The following is a 5,717-nucleotide window of genomic DNA, read 5'->3' on the forward strand; positions in this document are numbered from 1 at the left end:
CCCATACTGTGAGAAAATAAATTTCTATTATTTAAGTCCCCAGTCTGTGGTATTTTGTTATGACAGTTGGAGCTGACTAATACAGGGAGTGTGAGGCCGGCTCCTGTTGGCACACCCCTTGGCCCTGCAGAGTCCTTGATCTGTGTGGAAGAAAGGCAACAAGAGAAGAGCCCTCTAAAGAGTCCCTCTAAAGAGCAGGTCTCAGGGCAGGAACCTCTTTGAGCCCTAAGCATGGTCCTTCTCCCCAAAGGTACTCAGGGAGAAGTGGAGAAACTATGACTTTCATTTGTACTTGGTCTAGGGAGAGAGACTCAGCATGGGAATTTAGGCCAAGAACTAAATGGACCTTGACAATTATGGTCATGGACTCTTCAGCTAGAAATTACCTCAGAAGTCATTTGGCCTTAGTTTTACAGTTGGAGAAACTGAGATCTACAGACTTCCCACAGTTTGCATAGAACCTTGCAGAGACTTTGACTCTAAAATCTTAGGCATATACTCTTTTAATTATTAGCTTAAGTTTCCCAATTTTTGGATTAACTTTCAGAAGCCCACTGAATTTGCTAGGAGAAGAACTTTGGAAAATGCTTTAAGAATTCTTGCTTCGTTGTGGGCCAGAGCTACTCATGTCTGCTTGACCCAGGGTTAATGAGACAAAAGCATTTGGTTAAAAAAACATACATAGCCTCCATGTAATTATTTGCATTTTTCTTTATACTAAGTAACTTCAGGAAAAGTGCTTAATAATGTTTTTAGGGCAAGACTTTGGATATTTACAGACTGTTATTCACCCCATTAAGACAAACATATGACTAACAGCAAATATGGTCCTATGAGGTTCAAAGGAAATGTCTGTTTACATTAAAAGTCTATTGAGGTCACATGAAGGAAGCACTTTTGAAACTGTGCAGAGGTGGCCAAGCTGTAGCTTAGTAATGGAGCTCATATTCTCTCACATTCCTGAGGGCCTGGGGGGTTGAGAGGGGGCCAGTTGGGACTTCAGAATATCGAGGTCTAAAGAAATAGGGTCAGCATTCAGCACCCGTGGAGTTCAATGCAGCTTCTGTCCTTTCTTTGACGATAGGTAACCTGTTCCACCGATGACAATGAGAGCCTTTCCAGGCAGGGAGAAAAGTCTAATTATAATAATAATCTTCATTTATCTAGGGTATTTTCATTTCCAAATGACTCCTACACATTTGAAGGCATTTGAGCTGACTGGTCCTACACTTTTATTATTCCTTTTTGGGAAATGACAATATTAAGATTCAGAGAGACTAATAAAATGATTGGCCCATAGTCATGCAGCTGAGAAATTTAGAGCTGAGTTCATGTCTTCTGGCATCAACCTTGGTAGGGTGCTGTAAAAATAAAACAGCCAGAGAGTATGGACATTTCTTATCCAGACCTTGGCTGTGCTTATCAAAGGAAATTGTTTTAAGAAGGTAAGCTGATGTATTTTGTTTCCTCCTACTAATGCTATAAATTTGTGAGCATCCTTTGCTAACAGCTTGGGCAGTCCAGGTGGTTCCCAGGCTTCTCTCTTCTGTCTCCAGGAGGACAGAGTTGTGGCCCTTTTCTCTCTGCAGCTCTGCTTTTGACACAAATGATCAATGATCTGCTACTGCTCTTAGGTTTGAGTGGATAAGATTGGGGGATATCTCAGGATATGCAGTTTATCTCCTGAAAGGAGTAAAGTCTTTCACAATGTTCCAAATAATTCTGTTAAAACATAATCTAATGTTCATTGGCTTTTCCCTGATTACAAAAGAAAAAAAAAATCTTACAGATTTCTTTGTAGAAAATTTAGAAGGCACAGAAAAGTATTAAGAGGAAATCAAGTTCACCTGTAATTCTACCTCTGAGATAATCACTGTGAACACCTTGATGTGTTTGCTCAAGTCTTTCTGTTCTGTATTAAAATACTTAGACCACTCTATATACACATTATGTTATATCTTGCTTTTTTTCATATGGTAGTATGTATTATTGTATTTCCTCATGTCATTAAATATATTTTAAAATGCGTATTTATTTTAGTAAATGCTTTCCTGTTGTTGAACACTTAGGTTTGTATCTAAATTTTTCAGTTTTATAAATAATTCTATAATAAATATTCTTCATGTGATTCTCTATTTTTATCTCTAACATCCTCAGAATTGAATCTTGGACGTGAAGTTATTGGATCAAGGACTACAAATCCTTTTAAGATCCTTGATACTTAGATCAAATTGTTTTTCAAAGAGGCATTTCCAATTTATTCCACCACCAGCAGCACAGAAGAATGTTTGTTTCACTACTTCCTCTCAACACTAACTCTTGCCTCATAGCTTATTAGCACTGGGATCAGGCTCCTGAATCAAACTGTGTAAAATTGAATCTCGACTCGACCACATCCTAGCTCTGTGGACTGGGAAGAGTTGCTTAGCTGCTCTGTGTCTTGGTTTCTCTTCTATTAAGTGGGCATAGCAATATTGCCTACTTTGTAGATTAATTATGAAGTTTAAATGATGTATTGCAAGTAAATACTCAGAAGAATGCCTAACACACAGTAAATACTCAATAAATGCTTGTCTATTATCATTAAGAAAATTCTCTTCCAATTTGATATGTGAAAAACTATCTTGTTGCATTAAATTTCATTCTTTGATTACTAGTGATGATAAACTTTTTTTATGCTTATTGGCCAATGTGTGTGTTTGTGAGTTACTATTCATGTCCACTGACTACTCTCAATTGGGGTTGACGTTTTCTTGCTATAGATTTGTTGGAGACTTTTCCATAGTAAGGATATTTACCTCGTGCATGTCACTTATACAGCAAATATTTTTCACAGTTTGTGATTGGCTTTTAATCTTTGTTTATGATTTTTTTTGTTATATAAATGCTTAAAGTTCTATGTGGTCAAATTTGATGTTGTCTTTGACATCTTTTTCTATTGCTTTTATGCTTAGAAATCCAACCCCTTGCCCATATTAGTTTGTAATACATAATTTATCATTTATAAATTGAATTTTTTATATTCTAAGGTCTGTTTTGAGTTTCACTAAAAGATTCCATTTTTGCATCAATAAAACAGTGTTTTAATTATTCCAGCTTCATAACATGTTTCAATACCTGATAGCTTTTGTCTTTCAAAAATTTCTTAGAAATTCTTGAATTCGTATTCTTTCAGTTTATGATTATTTTAATATCATGTTGTAAAGTTCCCATGCATGAAAAATCTTTTTAATTAGACCCAGATTTAACTTATAAATTAAACCTGTTTTAGGAACATGGATTATTTCTTCATTTATAACAATTTTATTTTTAAAGTTTCACAGGTCTACAGTTTTTGTGGTTGTTTTCATATAGGCCTATACATTTCTTGCTAGGATTATTTCTACAGTTTTTAAAAATATTTTTGTATTATAAGTGGGCTGGTTTTTCCCACTATATTACCTGACTATTGCTGGTATGGGACATTTACAGATTTCTGGATGTTTTGTATTTGACCACTCTGAGGAACTTTCTTAGGAATTCCAAAGACTTACGGTTGAGTCAGTTGGATTTTCTTAGTATATAATCAGACCATCTGGAAATAATGTTAATCTTTTTGAAATCATTGTATCTTTTTTTTGTTTCATGGATATTGTCAATTGCTGAAAATGTGTGGAAAATGCAATGTCTAAAGCAAAATTTTCTTCCCTGTTCTCTCCACGCCTATGACAAATTTGCTGAGAATGAGTTGGGGGTGGGAGAGAGGAGCAGGGATGGTGCTTGTCTGCTAATCTGAGAATAGGCAGAGAATGCCTTGGGGCTTCAGGTAGCACAATTTCCGTAGCCTGAGGGCTGGCTCCTGATCTACTGTTGTCGGGGATCTGCCACCTTCCTTGTTTCCCTTCCTTCTGCCTGAAGGTGAGGTGAGGATATGGCAGTGGCTGCACCCTCTGCACCCAGGAGAGAAGTTGCTGACATGCTTCTTGCTCTACTAGGAGCCTGTTCATCTTTGGCCAGAGATGGGACCTTGGATCAGCTGTAAGAGCCCTTAGTGCACCTGCCCTGATGCAATTCCTCCCTTCTCTCCATCTTCCCTGCTCCCACCTTCCTCTGAGCCACCAACAACTCTCACACTGACTCCTGAAATAGCTTTCTAAATGGCTCCCCTCCAATCCATTCTCCTCTCAGGGTCATATTTTTAAAAACCAACATCAGAATGCACTCCCTTGTTAAAAACCTTTCAGTCCCCATAGGACTCAGAATGAAATACAAACTCCTTAACATGGTCCCGTGTGATTAATCCCTTTCTATCTCCCATAGCATCTAGTACCACCTCTCTTTTCCTTGTTCTCTGGGTTCCTATCACTCTGCCTTCTTTCTGTCTCTAGAACACACCAAAGGCATTTTCACCTCAGGTCCTTTGGACTTGCTACACCTTCCGCCTGGAACATTTTTTTTCTCCAGCCCTTGGCATGTGTTCACCTTCTTATGATTCAGGCCTCATATCCAATACCCAGGTCCCCACCCTTCCTGCTCTCAGAGCAACTTGTTTGTGTTCTTCAAGGCACTTATCACAATCTGTAATGATCTTGTTTATTTGTTCACTAATTTATCATGTGTTTGCCACCTGGATTGTAAACTTTATGGTGGCAGGAAATTTTGTTCTGATTACGTCTGAATCCCTGGAATCCAGAACCATGGCGTAGAAGGCACTTGAAAAACACTGCTTTAGCCTGAGTTATTCCTAGAAAATGGTGTCTGCTACCAGGGCTTGCGTGCATTTGGGGAAGTAATCTCATGTAAGTTTGGGGGTTGGGGGACTTCCCTGGTGGGGCAGTGGTTAAGAATCCGCCTGCCAATGCAGGGGACATGGGTTCGAGCCCTGGTCCGGGAAGATCCCACATGCCGCGGAGCAACTAAGCCCATGCGCCACAACTACTGAAGCCCACGCGCCTAGAGCCCGTGCTCTGCAACAAGAGAAGCCACCGCAATGAGAAGCCCACGCACCACAACGAAGAGTAGCCCCTGCTCGCCGCAACTAGAGAAAGCCCGCGCGCAGCAAGGAAGACCCAATGCAGCCAAAAATAAATAAATAAATAAATAAAATATTAAATTATTAAAAAAAAAACTTAGAAAAAAGATTGGGGGTTGGGGAAGTGGTCACTCAAAGATGGGGGATCATGGCGACAGGCACCTTCTGTGCGGCCATCTAGAATGTGTCTCAGAACTGTCCATTCAAGGGACAGAGGAAGGGGGTATCTACCTACCAGATTCTGTTGCAGCTCTGGTCAAGGGCTCTCATTTCCATGGGCGCATGCAGGACCAGCTATAAAATTCATGAGGCCCGGTACAAAATGAATTTATAGATCCTTGTTCAAAAAGTAGTAAAAAATTCAAGACAAGGATAGCAGAGCCTTAAACCAAGCCTGGGGCCCTTCTGAGCACAGAGCCTGTGACACTGTACAAGTCTCATGGCCAAGCCCTCAGGTACTAGGTGTACACCTGGGCGCTAAGCAGGTTCCGGGAAGGCATCCTCCTGGATGTCAGAGTATCAGAGAAGCCCCAGGGCAGAAGAGCTAGAGGGATGAGGGGCAGCTGAAGGAAGGTGCTGGCAGGCTACACCTGCAAGAAGCAGGTTTCCCAGCAGTGGCTGGAGGAAAGGGTGGGCTGAGAGGATGTCAGGCCGGGCCACTAGAGGTATCAGACACCCAAAAGAATAAATGAGTTTTGTGTTACTA

The sequence above is a fragment of the Eschrichtius robustus genome, chromosome 2 (genome assembly GCF_028021215.1).
Source record: "Eschrichtius robustus isolate mEscRob2 chromosome 2, mEscRob2.pri, whole genome shotgun sequence".
Classification (NCBI taxonomy): Eukaryota; Metazoa; Chordata; class Mammalia; order Artiodactyla; family Eschrichtiidae; genus Eschrichtius; species Eschrichtius robustus.